General features: G+C 36.7%; 1 protein-coding gene across 1 annotated transcript in view; it reads left to right on the forward strand.

Annotated features, from left to right (window-relative positions):
- The window catches only part of mrrf (mitochondrial ribosome recycling factor), a 130,773-nt gene that overhangs the window by 63,708 nt on the left and 51,343 nt on the right, over positions 1-15,722 (forward strand). The window lies entirely within an intron of this gene.

The raw sequence follows: 15,722 nt of genomic DNA on the forward strand, positions 1-15,722 counted from the left end.
TCTACATTAATTGATATCAAAATATGATGAGATCTAAGTCACAAGTATAGACAAACACAACATGCTTAAGCTAATAACACACAATTATAATCTTTTATGTCTTTATTGAACATATCTTTACAATAATCTTTATTTTTATTTATCTATTTCTATTTTTATTTATAAAGAATTCATTGTATTTATTTATTTGTATTCTTTATATTCTTCTTTTGGAGCCATTCTGTAATAGATTTATTTCAATATTTAGGATCATTGCCATGCCACATCACCCAGCCTTTACTGAACTTTGGCTGCTGAACAGCCATCCTGAGATTATCCTATAGGATACTTTGATAAAGTTGGGAATCAATTTTTCCCCTTAATGACGACAAGCTGTGCAGGCCTCGAAACCCCAGAGCAACTTCAAATCATAATGCTCCATCCACTGTACTTAGCTGTTATGATGATGTTTTCTTGCTGGTATGCAGTGTTCTTTTTATACCATATGTACTGCTGCATATTCTTCATGAACAATTTAATCTTAATTTCATCGGTCCACAAAACATTTTTACAAATACATTAAATGGTGGAGCACAATTACATAATGTAATCAGTAAATTTTTCCTAAAACAGCATGTTAAAACCCTAACAAGAAGAAAAGCTTGTCTAGATTTAGTATTTTGTAAAAAAAAAAAAAATCAGGATAGACTACAGGGTAGACATAATTGAACTGTTAGACTCTGACTTTAATGTATACAATTTTTCAGTGTTTTGACAGAGCACATATTTATAAACTACCCTAGGTTCTTGTCTATAAGCCGGACTCGTGTATAAGCCGGAGACCAAAAATCATACGAATTTTTAAAATAAAATCGTATCATAGATAAGCCGGACTCATGGAAAAGGCGAACGTACTATAACCTATAACTAATAGAAGGGAGGGAGGTCAGTGGTCTCACTCGCACCCACTTAATTTCTTTAAGGGGGGAGAGAGTGTGAGATATTGGCGTCTCTCTCACTCCCCGCATGGCGCGGTTGGAGCGGCCGGAGCGCGTTCTTTCTGCTCTGGGCGTCGCCGAGTCAACACGCGCGCGTAGCGGTCATTTAAATTGTGATTTTATATGTAAGCATATTTAAATATATATCGCGGATTTTTTGCTGGTTCGTGGATTTCTGCGGACAATGGGTCTTTTAATTTCTGGTACATGCTTCCTCAGTTGGTTTGCCCAGTTGATTTCATACAAGGGACGCTATTGGCAGATGGCTGAGAAGCTAGATTGCTTACTTTTCTCTCTCTCTTGCGCTGACTATCTGTGATCCTGACGTATGGGGATTGAGCAGGGGGGCTGTTCGCACACCTAGACGATACGGACGCTCGTCTAAAAATGCTGAAAGATTATCTTCACGTTGCTATCTTTTGTAAAGCTGATTCCTGAAACGACATGCTGCACAGTGCTACGCATACTTAAAAGCTCGAAGGGCACGTATTGATTTTTGACTGAAAAACAAACTCTCTCTCTCTCTCTCTCTATTTCTCTCTCTCTCTCTCTCTCTCTCTCTCTCTCTCTCTCCCCCTGCTCCTGACGGAGGGGGTGTGAGCTGCCGCCTTCAACAGCTTTGTGCCGCGGTGCTTCGCATACTTAAAAGCCAAACAGCACCATTGATTTGTTTGCTAGAGATTGTTTTCTCTATCTATGTGACATTCTGTGCTCCTGACACACACTCCTTTGAAGAGGAAGATATGTTTGCATTCTTTTAATTGTGAGACGGAACTGTCATCTCTGTCTTGTCATGGAGCACGGTTTAAACTTTTGAAAAAGAGACAAATGTTTGTTTGCAGTGTTTGAATAACGTTCCTGTCTCTCTACAACCTCCTGTGTTTCTGCGCAAATCTGTGACCCAAGCATGACAATATAAAAATAACCTTATAAACATATGGTTTCTACTTCGCGGATTTTCTTATTTCGCGGGTGGCTCTGGAACGCAACCCCCGCGATAGAGGAGGGATTACTGTATAAGCCGGACTTATGTATAAGCCGATATTCTATTTTTTCATTTTCACAACTTTTTTCCTTAGATAAGCCGCGGCTTATAGACAAGAACTTAGGGTAAAACTGTTAGATTGAACTTTGCCAGGTAAAACTTTGAGCAGATGCAGCAAAATCTATTTCATTTATTATTCATCTATTATCATTTTATGCACAATGCAGGACAAGTTCATCCCAATATTTAGAAGCATTAAGAATTTAAAGGGAAATTCATAACGCTTTTGAGAGCACAAGAACAACAGTGAAAAAAGGATACAGTTGTCCCTTGGTATCTACAGGGGATTGGTTCTAGATGCTCAAGTTCCTTATATAAAATGACATATTTGTATATAATGTATAAATATCCTCACTTATTCTTTAACTCTTCACCAGGTTACTTGTAATTGCACTAGCAGACTAATACAGTAAAACCTTGGATTGCAAGTAACTTGGTCTGCAAGTGTTTTGCAAGATGAGCAAAACTTTTTAATAAATTTTAACTTGATAAACGAGCAAGGTCTTGCAATACAAGTAATACTAGCGGCATGCCTCACTTGTATAGTCAACATCCATACGAGCGTATACTGTTTACTATAGCATTGTGACCACATGTGTGTGTAAAGCATTTTTTTATTTTGTGTCCAAGTGTAGTGACTGTTCTTTAGTAACTCTACTGCAACAATGGCCCCCATGAAGAAAAAGGTTGAAAAGGAAGGCAGTAAGAAGGAGATGATTATGATGGAAGTTAAGAAGGAAATAATCGAGAAGCACGGACAAGGTATGTGAGTGGCTGACATTGCAAGATTTTATACCAAGTCTACATCAATGATTTACACGATATTGAAGAAGAAATAACAGCTAGATGCAGCAAAAGGAGTTGCTAGAGTATCAAAGCAATGACCGTGTGTTCTGGAAGACATAGAAAAGTTGCTTCTCGTGTGGATAAACAAGAAGCAATTAGCAGGTGATACTGTTACCTCAAACTTAATCTGCGAGAAGGCAAAAGCCTTGTACGGCAACCTCAAAAGTAAACTGCTAGGTACGTTGACAGAAAACAAAGAAGGCTTCAAGGCGAGCAAGGGATAGTTTGATAACTTTAAGAGGAGAAGTGGCATCCATAGTGTTGTGAAGCACGGAGAGGCTGCAAGTTCGGATGCTAAGGCAGCTGAGGCATTCGCTGCCAAGTTCCACAAGCTCATGGTTTCCGAGTGTTACCTAGCACAGCAAGTTTTAACTGCGATGAGATGGGGCTTTTTTGGAAAAAGATGCCAAAAAGGACCTACATTACACCAGAAGAGAATGCAATGTCTGGTCACAAGCCCATGAAAGACCATCTCACCCTCTTGTTATGTGCTAATGCAAGTGGGCATTTCAAAGTCAAGCCCCTGCTCGTGTATCATTCTGAGAATCCATGAGCCTCCAAGAAATGCAAGGTGCATAAGAGCCAGTTAAACTTTATTTGGAGATCCAACAGCAAGGCATGGGTATGTCGTATCTTGTTCGTGGAGTGGATCGACAAGGTCTTCGGTCCTGCATTGAAGAAATACCTTTTACAAAACAATCTGCCTCTCAAAGTCTTGCTGGTTATGGATAATGTTCCTGCTCATCCTCTAGGCCTTGAGGACGACTTATTGGAGGATTTTGAGTTCATTAAGATTCAAGTTCCTTCCTTCCAGAACCACTCCACTACTCCAGCCAATGGATCAGCAGGTCATTTCAAACTTTAAAAAGCTTTACACCAAAGCACTATTTCAGCTATGCTTTGAGGTGGCCGAAGAAACAAACCTTACCCTCCGAGAGTTTTGGAAAAAAAAATATTTCCCTATCGTGAACTGCCTCAAGATCATCGATAAAGCCTAGGATGGTGTCACCAAGAGAACCCTCAATTCATCATGGAGAAAACTGTGGTGTGATTGCGTTCTTGGTCATGACTTTGAGGGGTTTGCTCATGAACAGGAGCCACCAGTTGTCAATGAAATTGTGTCCTAGGGGAAGACCATGTAACTGAAGGTGAATGAGGACGACATTCAAGAGCTGGTGGAGGAACATAGCCAGGAGCTGACCACCAACGAACTGATGGATCTGCATCGCGAGCAACAGCAAAAGGTTATGGACGAGATCTTGTCTGAGGAGGAGGAGAAAAAGACAGGAATCCCTCACTTCAAATGTGATTAGGGAGATGCGTAAAATGTGGGAAAGAGTGCAAAATTTTGTAGAAAAGCACCACCCGAATAAGGCTATAGCAGTGCGAGCGATGAATCTGTTTAACGACAATGCAATGTCATACAGTATTGCCGCAAAATCTTCAAAAGGAGGCAATAGCAACTGTCATTTGATAGGTTCCTTGTTAAAGCTGCAAGAAAAGAAAAAGATTCCAGTGAGCCAACAGATAGCAGTGATTCCATTAGTTATAGTGAAAGTCATCCTACACAATAACCCTCCTCTCCCTCACACCAGCCATGATTCTTTTCAAAAGTAAAGTGCAGGTTAATTTGTTTTATGTATTTTTACTTTATATTCGTATTAATCATTTTTATATAAATATTTTGGGTTGTGGAATGAATAATCCGTTATTCCTTATGGGGAAATTCGCTTTAATATACGAGTGCTTTGGATTATAAGCATGTTTCCAGAAGGAATTATGCTCGCAAACCAAGGCACCAATGTACATAAATTTCAGCTTCTTTCTACTTTATTGTGTGATCGGTCAATTCATTGTTACTGATCTTACAGCCAGATTTAGCAAGCGATATGCTACTTTTCAAAACATTTTTTTTTTTTTCTCTTTGAGAAAGAGCTCTTTACGCTCCCTGTGAAGGCCCATTTATAGTCTGGTGCAGGCAGCTGCATGTACAGTTACACACAGAGGATGCTCTCTCTGGTCTGTTTATAGTTCATGTGTTTGGTGCACAGCACCAGCTTTTCCCCAAAAACTTTTTTCTTTTGCCTTTACATACCAGTCTTGATGATATTTCCATTTTGAGTTATATTGAGTCTTTTTGTAGTGAAGATTGGTTGATATAGATTAGAGGTCACTCAATCAGGGCATCACTGTTCAAAAGAATATGGTACACATTGGATACAACCAATTTTGTCTTTTCTTGCTCATTGTGTATTATTTATTTTAAGAACTGGTAAACCGTTATTTGTGTTTGGTCAAGCCACATTGTTCTGGTTGTATGGAACGTTTTATCTCTCATATTTTTTTTTTTTTTTAAATTGTTTGTAATACAGTGGCTTAGTTCTTGTTCTCCTGTACTTGAAAACAAATATTAAGTGTAACTGTAATTATAGTACCTGGAGTGGCACTATGAATTTGTCTTGCTGATACAGATGGTAAATAGTGAAAGAAAAGGCGTAAAACTACTTCAAAACATGGAAGAAACTCGTGTTATGGAGTACAGTTTGACTTTTGAATCTTGTGACTTGACACTGGCTGAGTCAGTCTGTTTCACACTTGCCTGCTGAAGAGAGTCATCTCTTGTTTTCATTTTTGCTTGAAATGTGAGAGCTTACACTTGTATTTTTAGGAGAACCAGTGGTGATAAGAATTGTGGGTCAAGGGAAGCGCAGTGATACGCACATTTACCTTCATCCCGGAATGTGGTTTCCCCCACCCACCTCAATGTCATTTCCTTTGCTGCAGTTATCTGTAAAGATATAACAGGAATGGACTCCCAGAGGCCTTTGTCATTGAGAGTAGAACAGAACTAGCGACATGACTCCTCACTGAGGAATATGGTGACTTGATCGAAAGGGTTTAGAACATGCTCCATTTGTTCCAGTAGGCTCCACTCATCACTCTTTAAATCCAAGTAATGTTTCCCTCACTGCGTGACCTCTGGATAGGACAGGGTTGCTGTCACAGACTATCGCAACTCCGAAGAGACAACTTTATCATATAGTAAGAACTGTATGTCGTGTAACTGCTACATCTTAGATCAGATTATGTTCAGGTATTCCCCACTGTTGCTGTTATGCTTTCTGTTTGCTACTGACCAACTCACTCTTCTTAAAATATTCTACAAGGCATCTTGTAGCCCCCAGTATGTTGCTGATCTGAGAATCCTTCAGAGCATGAAGGAGCACTAACTGAAGTGTATTGCCTGCACCTTGGTGAGAAGAAACTTCATGCTTCTCTTCCAAGATCCACAGATCCGTGTAATGCTACAATATTAGCTACATTATCATTTACAATAGCTAGACATTTTTGAAAGAATAAACTTCTCTGCTGTCTTCCATCCAAGTAGCAATATTTTCTGTGTCGTTCCTCAGGTGGCATTGTGGTCAGACTAATATGAAGTCCGCTCCCAGTCCTCCTAAGTCATGATGTAGTTATACCAGAATTATTTTATTTGATACTAGTACCAGTGAAGTTTTACAGTAATCGATAGGTTTTAATACCGCAGCAAAAGCAAAAATCCCATTTGATGTATTTTTTTGTGATGATGTACTACATATTAAAATTCAAACATTATTATATATGTACAGTTGAATTAGAAAACTCCAAGAAAATGTTGGATATTTCCATTTAAGTAAACTCTTTAAAGTTGTTTATGTAACAACATGCTTATAAAGTCTGGTTTGCCAGTGAACCAAACTGTTAAATGTGTATCCTTTGCAATTGTAAGATTTTTATATTTAAATCATTAGCTGGTTAAAAAAAATATTACTGAAGAATAATAATGTTTAACGAATGCGTCAAATTAATTCAAATTTCAAATATCAGAAACTCATGGTGCTTAAATTGTTAAAATCTGTCCCTCCTTTTTTAACATTTGTACCAACCTTAAAACTTTAAAGTGTGAAATCAGACTTGTCAGTTTTACATGAATCCTTTATTTTAGAACTCCTGTTAAACAGAGTTTGTTTTGATGTTTTCAAATTTTCTTATGTGATTGATCACATTTTATTGCTTATGCTTATGTACAGATCCAAAATTGGAAAATTTCTTGGTCTGTTGTTATCTGTACTCTGTGAGATAGCATTACATTTTTCAACATACCCTTCTGATATATATGGCATGTGCTTTCACTTATATTTTATACCAATGAATGATAGTTTACCTTCAAAAGTCAAATTAATTGAATGACACAAATTCAGTGTTGCAGATTCATATTTAACAATTAAGCATGCTGTTCTACTTGTCCTTCTAACTGTGTGTTCTGGTGTTTATGTATCTATGTTTACACAGTACATGTCATACTAATAGGTAGATGTCCCTTGTCCTAAAAAGCATTGAAACACTAAATACATTTTGTTTTGGTATTAACAAATGGAGCAAATCATGTCAGTGCTGCTGTAGACAAGCCAAATAACCACTTTGTTTGAATCTTGTCTCAATGTTTACTTGTTGCAACTGCTGTTAAAGCTGCTTATCCACCCATATCCCAAAGTCATACAGTGTATATCCGTAACTGTGGATGTGTGTGAGGTCTTCCTCCTCAATCTACAATATTGAATCACATGCTGGTTAGAAAATGGAGAGATACTTGGACATTTGTAGAAGCACTCATTATAATCATATCCTATAGTTGTTGTTGTTGTTGGCTTCATGTTGACAGACAGGCCTGACGTGCGCTGCTTGTATTTATTCACTAAAGAAAGCCATACAGCCAATATTTCTTATCTTTATTATTTATTTACTACTTTATTTCTTTACCTCTTTATCTTTACATTAATACTTGCAGACTGTATGCCTCACTTTTTATCATGAAATTTCCTTTTATGAGCGTGTAATGTACTAACGTTTAGCTAATTCTGATACTAGGAAAGCGTTTTCTCTGTAAACTGTGAATATTTTCGTCGTTCTTTTACATAGATTTAGATAGCTAATAAAAAAGTTGTCCGAATACTTCATTTGCCAGTTTTAAAGCTGCCAGTTATATCCTTGTTAGTTTCATTGTTCTCTTGTATGTTTCAGAGTTACGTGACGTTTGATGTGGTGGGCTTCTCGGTTTCTGCCTTGTATGTATTTTCCACTGATTTGCTCTGGTGTCTTTCAGTACATGTTTCACTGTTAAGTTGGAAGAAGTATGCAGGTTCAAATTTATTGCTGTCATTGAGGTTATTACAGACACAGATTTAGATTCCCATATTGCCTTTTGTGTTCTGGTCAGGTATGTATACGAGTAGTTAGGTTAGGAGCACACGCTGATACAGTGCATTGCCACACCCACCACATGACAAAGTGACATACAATAATCAAGCAATCTGTCAGTTTAATTTAGTGCATTATATTAAAAATATTACCAGAAGCTATTATAAAGCAATACTTAAAAAGAGAGATTCCAAACAGTTGTCAAATGGTGTTGATGAAATAGATTATTAGAATTGATTATTCAGTGATTAATTAATAATGGGATTTTTTGTTCTTCCTTAAGTTACACAAATGTGTTGAATTTTTGCAAGTAAGTAACATTTAATCTTGTAAACTTTCTCGTAAAAAGTTACATACTGTCAGTATCTATCTATCTATCTAGTATTATAATCATTGCTTTTTTTTCCCCCTATTCTTTTGTAATGATCCTCATTAGTCTGATATGTGTTCAGAGCTTTTTTTTTTTCAGTTATTACCTTTTTCAGAAGATGTAGTGCATGTTCTGGTCATTATCATATTGACATAGCACAGTCTGGACTTTTTGAAATTGCTAATAGCAGAAATAATTATTTTTTGTTTTGCCATTTCTAAGATTTCTCAGGCCTGTTCTAGTTGTTTCAAAAAAGCCCAGATCTCGGCTTTTGTGCCTGTTGTGTTTGGTTTTTTTTTGGCATGGTTCTATGTATGAGATTTACATACACAAACACATTTGCACTCTGGTTTATGTATAAAAAAATGAACATTTTCTGCTTTTTTTTTATTTGGTGACTATTTTTTAAGTGGAAAATCATTTTTTTTGTGAAGATGTTTTCTTCTTGTTAAATGGATGCCTGGAAAATTCTACTGATGTACTGCTAAAATGGTTATGTGCCTCAATGGAATAACCTCGCTTTGTGTGTAGCCATTGTTCTTGACAAGTGCTCCCTGCCTGTCAGTGATAAAGCTGCTTTCTTGTACTGGTGTTGCTGCCTATAGAAAATGGCAATGCAAACATGATCTGGCATTCATGTGTTATGGAAATGTTAACACTGATTTGCACCTGATAGCTGACTTTTCTTTTATAAAAGCATCAGGCTTATGACAGAATGAGTGATGATGTTCTTGACATGTTTGCAAAAAGAAAATGTTTAGTTAGGCAAGCTGCAAAACATGGTCTAACAATGCTGCCTTATCTTGTTAGCATTTCAGCAATGAACTGAGAACTGGAGACTGACCCTTTATCAGCTGACATTTTAATCACTGTATCTTTGGAGACCTTGTGAAAATAAGCAACTTTTAGAAATACCAAGGCTCTTTCACTGGCAGTTAGAAATTTTAAAAAATATTGTAGTCCGTTAGTTTGTCATCCATCTTAAACTTTCTGTTGTAGTTTTATGTTGTAAGAAATTTTGCAAATTGACAACATTTTTATTCATTGTACTAATGTATAATCAGCATTGCTGTTTTGAAGCCAGGCTGTTTTTTTCCCTGGTAGTAAATATTGAAGAGATACTGTAGTACAGTTTTTGTCCTTTGATGTGCCTAGTGCAATGAGAGTATCGCATGTTTCATTTGGTAACATATGAATATGACGTAGCTGCCTGATTGTCTTTAATGTGTTCATTGAAGTAATATGATTTAAATCTTATCAGAGCTTCCTGTTTTGTCTGCTGCTGATAAAAGTTAGACCATGGTCTCCATACTGCTTCTACATATAGTTCTCCTAACTGAATTCTGAAAATTCAGAATTTCTGAATTATTTTCTCACCTTGAAAAATGCCAATGGATGGAATGCAAATGCAGTTAGTCTGTTAACACTGTTTTTCAGTATTTGTACACTAGTAATTAATGCTTTAAAATTAGAAATAATAGGTACATCATAGTATGCTGTAAATAGAATGCTGAACTCTCCATATAACACATGTTCAATCGAATCATTAAGCATCATAAGTGAACGAAGTAAAATTTGTCAAAATTAAAAAGTAATTGCACTTTCTGCCTATTAAAGTTAGCAGACAGTAAATGCACAAGCCTGTGTCCTCTTGTTATGAATGCTATTACCATACTCATGGGTTCCTGTTTTAACTAGGCTTTATATTGCTTCTCATACATCATTTAACTACTGCCCGACCAATGCCAAGAGAAGTGATTAATGATACATATTGCACCAGTGTTGCTAGTATTAGTAAAAATCTGTATTTAAAAAAAAAAAAAAAAAAAAATTAAGTGTGCTACAGTGGTCAAATGTTAGTTGTTTTTTTTATGAACAGAAGCACAGGGACGTGTAAGGTTTGTTGCTGTCTCTTTACTGTACACTACACATACAATGAGCACAAGTGTCAGTTGAATGAATGCTTATAAAGATAATAATACTGTCTGTGTTGACTTAAATATAAAGAATAAACTTCACTCAGAACAAAGGTGTTATGCACTCTCATGTGATGATGATTTTTTAAGGGCATTAGTGAGTGACCATATTAACTAGTTCACACGTGTATATCCTAAGCAATCTGTGCATTAGTGAGATTAGTTAAATTGAAATATTTATCTGCATATTTATGTATAATATGCACTATTTAATGAACATTATTTTTATACATCGAGGAGTGTGCTTCACTTAGACTTGTCTAGCTTTATTTTTATTTTTTTAGCTTTTCAATGCTTTACCAGTTTGATTAGCACATATTACAAATGCTGAAAGAAAAAGTACCTGTTTATTAGACTTGATGGCCTACTAGAACATTTTAATTTTCCTATCTCCCAGACTCCCATTTATCATGCCTGACAATAACCATTCGTATTAGCAGATTCTGAAGACAAACACAAAAGAGCAGGGAGGACAGTAAACAAAGACAGTGTGCTAGGAAGCAAAATTAGTGACTGTCACAAAAAGAAGTAGCATTTTAAATTCATTTTAATACCATAAATATAAGGGCACAAATCATAATATTGGAAAATTTTATTGGCATGTTTAAAAACAGTACTTACCCAGATTAAAGTGCTGTTTCAGAGCCAGCTGTGCAGTGGCCATTTTAGCAGGGTTTAGACAATGAGGAAACATAGAAAAACAAAAGTTTTAGGCAATTTGTGAAATTCAAGTAAATCAGTAAGTGAAATAATGACATTATACATCTTTATAAAAATTTGGCATGTTATCAATCCTGAGGACCGTGAATGCCAGCAAAGTTTAACATTTAGAAGAACACGGGATAGTTTAGCATACATGTTGTTAATACTCAAATTTGTTACTACAAGTGTGTGAAAATTAAGGTCTTATATGCTGAAAAAGAACCTAATAAATATGTTTTGCTTGGAAGAATTTCAGCGTCATTAATATCACTGCAGGTAATACTCCAAATTTAATGTTGGTTTATACTTGATGTGCCTGTGCAGGGTGTGAGTGCTGGGCGGTGAAAATGACATCAGACATGGAGATAAGCCTCGTGTGAGTGATGCTTACACCCTGCACCTGGCTTGGAGATTTTTTTAAACTACGCTGCAATATACAGTAGATGCAGCAGTGTGTATCCAAAATGGTGAACTTCAAGAAGAGGCTGACATTGCAACACTGACCACACACTGTCACTTACTGAGTAGGAGGCTAGCAACGTGTCAATCAAACAGGCTTCAACAAGTATAAATGTCTTTAGGTCGCCCACCATGCTCAAGCTTTGCATTGTGCTCTGTATGCAGGCTTCACAGTGCAAGTATAAAACAGACCAAATATTGGCCCGATATGTCAGTGTCCTGTATTATCAATCGAATTTTTCAAAAATTTACCAATCTAATGTACTGTATAGCACAAGCTAGTTTAGTCTTCTTACATACATAAAAGTTTCTTACAGTTTAGGTATACTGTACATTACATCATTCAATCTTACTTGTCTCTCCTTGCAGCTGGTTTATAAATCCTGTGCCTGGTTGTTGTATATGTGGAGGAGTGGTAATAATGGAATGCAAATGCATAGCTGATGATCCTTATGCTTTATAATAATGTAGCATTATGCAAAGCAACAAGGATTTTTGAATGAGACAAGTAGCTGGTGTCCTGCTACATGATAAGGCCTCTAGGGTCTGTTTAGAACACAATTGTTTATGCTAATGGACTTCATACCAACCACGTAAACACCCTACATCATTTGAGCATTATCATAGCAAAGTAATAACAAATGAAGATGGGCCACTAAAAGGATTTAATATTAAAAAGATGAATGTTTTAGAAGAACTGATGGACATTTTCATATGGACAAACCCAACACGAATACAAGTACATTTTAGCATAATTTAGTATTCTTAAATAATGGACTCAAGCTACCATTTTTGGAAACATTGTTGCAGCAATACAGTGTGAAGCAGTGCCAAAATGGTAAACAGTACCAGCCTCCAAGTAAGCAATCAATGTCGCATAACAGAGGATAGCAAAAAGAGCAAATGCCTGCTATTTACTGGATCCTTATGTCTCCCTTGGCTTTCTTATACAGTGATACCTTGAGATACGAGTGCCCCAATGTACAAGTTTTTTGAGATACGAGCCGTCAGTAGGTCGATTTTTTGTCTTGAGTTATGAGCCAAAATTCGAAATACGAGCCATCAAAGAGCTTGTCCCCGCACATTCCGAGGAACTGACGACAGAGGAGTTGACGGAACTACATACGCAGCAACATACGGAGGTTCTGCAGGAGATCGGTATCGCGGAGGAGTTTATCTCTTAAAGTGAGATAAAGGAAGTGTTTGCAATGTGGGAAAAAGTTTTGAACTTTAAAGAAAAGAAACACCCTGAAAAAATTACAACTGATCATACAGTGGCGCTATTTAATGTCACTTGCCTAACGCCTGTCTTTATTGAAAAGAAACTGAACGTGCAGTCACGCTATTTAATGACACTTGCCTAACACCTGACTTTATTGAAATGAAACTGAACTTGCAGCGCCGCTATTTAATGACACTTGCCTAACCCCTGACTGTACTGAAATGAAACTGAACTTGCAGCCACGCTATTTAATGACACTTGCCTAACGCCGGACTTTATTGAAATGAAACTGAACTTGCAGCGCCGCTATTTAATGACACTTGCCTAACGCCTGACTTTATTGAAATGAAACTGAACTTGCAGCGCCGCTATTTAATGACACTTGCCTAACGCCTGACTTTATTGAAATGAAACTGAACTTGCAGCGCCGCTATTTAATGACACTTGCCTAACGCCATTTAATGACACTTGCCTAACACCTGACTTTATTGAAATGAAACTGAACTTGCAGCGCCGCTATTTAATGACACTTGCCTAACGCCTGACTTTATTGAAATGAAACTGAACTTGCAGCGCCGCTATTTAATGACACTTGCCTAACGCCTGACTTTAGTGAAATGAAACTGAACTTGCAGCGCCGCTATTTAATGACACTTGCCTAACGCCTGACTTTAGTGAAATGAAACTGAACTTGCAGCGCCGCTATTTAATGACACTTGCCTAACGCCTGACTTTACTGAAATGAAACTGAACTTGCAGCGCCGCTATTTAATGACACTTGCCTAACGCCTGACTTTACTGAAAAGAAACTGAACGTGCAGCCGCGCTATTTAATGACACTTGCCTAACGCCTGACTTTATTGAAATGAAACTAAACTTGCAGCGCCGCTATTTAGTGACACTTGCCTAACACCTGACTTTATTGAAATGAAACTGAACTTGAAACGCCGCTAATTAATGTCACTTACCTAACTCATTTCAGAAACATTCTAAAGGGGAGGACTAAACAAAGCTCCTTGGACAGGTTTCTATTGAAACGCCATGCGAATGAAAGTGGTGAAAGCGTGGCAAAAAAGAAAAAAACTAGTGAAAAAGAAAATTAAGTTAAGCAAAAATGAAGTGAAAGAAAAAAAACATTACAATACGCTAATCGGCTTTGCCAACGTCTGTTTATTTCTTTAGATTCTCTTTTATGTATTAGGTTTTATTTTGTTTGTATACAATATTTATTCATCATAAATACATTTTTTTTATGTTGAAAACATTTAACAAAAAATTGGGGTGGTTTGTTGGGGGCTTGCACGAATTAATCTCATTTCAATTAATTTCAATGGGGAAAATTAATTTGAGATACAAGCATTTTGACTTAAGAGCTCGGTCACGGAACGAATTAAACTCGTACCTCAAGGTATCACTGTATATCCTTTTGGAAGCATCTTTAAATATTTAACTGTTCTTGCTGAGACCTGTATGAACCAAACTTTTCTGAGAATTATGATGCTTAATTCTATTGATCAAGTTTAACAAGACAATAGTTAAATAGGAGGATATATGCTCTTGTGTCCGTCTTAGTACCATGAGAGATGCATTATAAACATACGGTCATTCCAGTTAAGGAGTTTTATGAGGTGCAATTGTATATGTACTTAAAAAGTAAAGACTCGGTCACTGTGATGTCCACAGATGGAACTTGCAGATAAGGTGCGATCACTGGTAAGGGGAAAAGAAAGAGAACCACTTCTGTGACTTGTTTAACCCAGAATCTTAAGAGAAAATTTTAAACCACTACTGTATAACTGGATGCACGTTTCTGCCTGGGTTTTACTCCCACATCGCCAAAGACTTGCATGTTAGGATAACTGACCATTCCACAAACTGGGTGTGTGTTTATGTGTGTCTTTTATGAGTGGACACTGCAATCTGCTGACTCCTACTATGCACCTAGTGCTTCTGGAATGACCTCCAGCTCCCTTTGTCCCTAAATTGGATTAGGCGGGTTTAAGAATGTTGTATTGTACGTGTATTTTTGTTGTGTATGCCATGGAGACTTAAGTGTTCTTTCCATCATACTTCTGTCATACCTTTCAATCTTTCCTGCTTTTCAGAGTGAGTACTAACCTGAGGAGAGTCAGATAGAGGATGGATTAGTTTAACACATATCCTACTACACAGAAACAGGATTTTCTGTCATGATTACTGTTTTGGAGATTTGGCAAATGTTAGTGATGCATATTTCATCCTAACTATTTCCTTAAACAAAAGAACATTTGTTTACTGAGGTGATTAGTTGATAAAATGATTATTAATGTATAAACTACCTCCACTGGACTACATTACTTATTAAAATGCGAAGTCATAGGATAATTAATTTACAAACTTCCTTTTTAATGAGATTGTACCTTATGCCTAGGGTTTCTTTTTTGTGTTATAAAATAACTATATGCACATTTATATTACAATAGCATTCTTTTTCAGGTTTGTGGAGTGGGGTTTGGTTGGAATTACACTTATGAGGTATAGCTGAATAGGGAGTGACCTTGTCTGAAACTCAAGCAGCATGCATCATCTCTTACTCTCGTTCACAGAATAAATTAAACTATTAGACATACAGAAGTTCTTCCTACATTCATGAAGGGGGTGGTATCACGGAAAGAAAGTACACAGATCCACCTGATATCTGCTTTAGCAGTTTGAATTTCATTGAAAATTTTCCCATCATCTCAAAACTTCAAGGCTCCTTATTTTTATTACTTTCTGTTTTGTATGGTTTCTCCTCTCTTCTGCACACTTTTTACATGTCTACTTACAGTATTTTTTTCTGTCTTGTAACTTTCCTCAGGATAATGCTTATTCAAACACAATTTTTTGCATGTATTTTATTTTCTAG

The sequence above is a fragment of the Erpetoichthys calabaricus genome, chromosome 9 (genome assembly GCF_900747795.2).
Source record: "Erpetoichthys calabaricus chromosome 9, fErpCal1.3, whole genome shotgun sequence".
In the NCBI taxonomy this organism is placed as follows: Eukaryota; Metazoa; Chordata; class Cladistia; order Polypteriformes; family Polypteridae; genus Erpetoichthys; species Erpetoichthys calabaricus.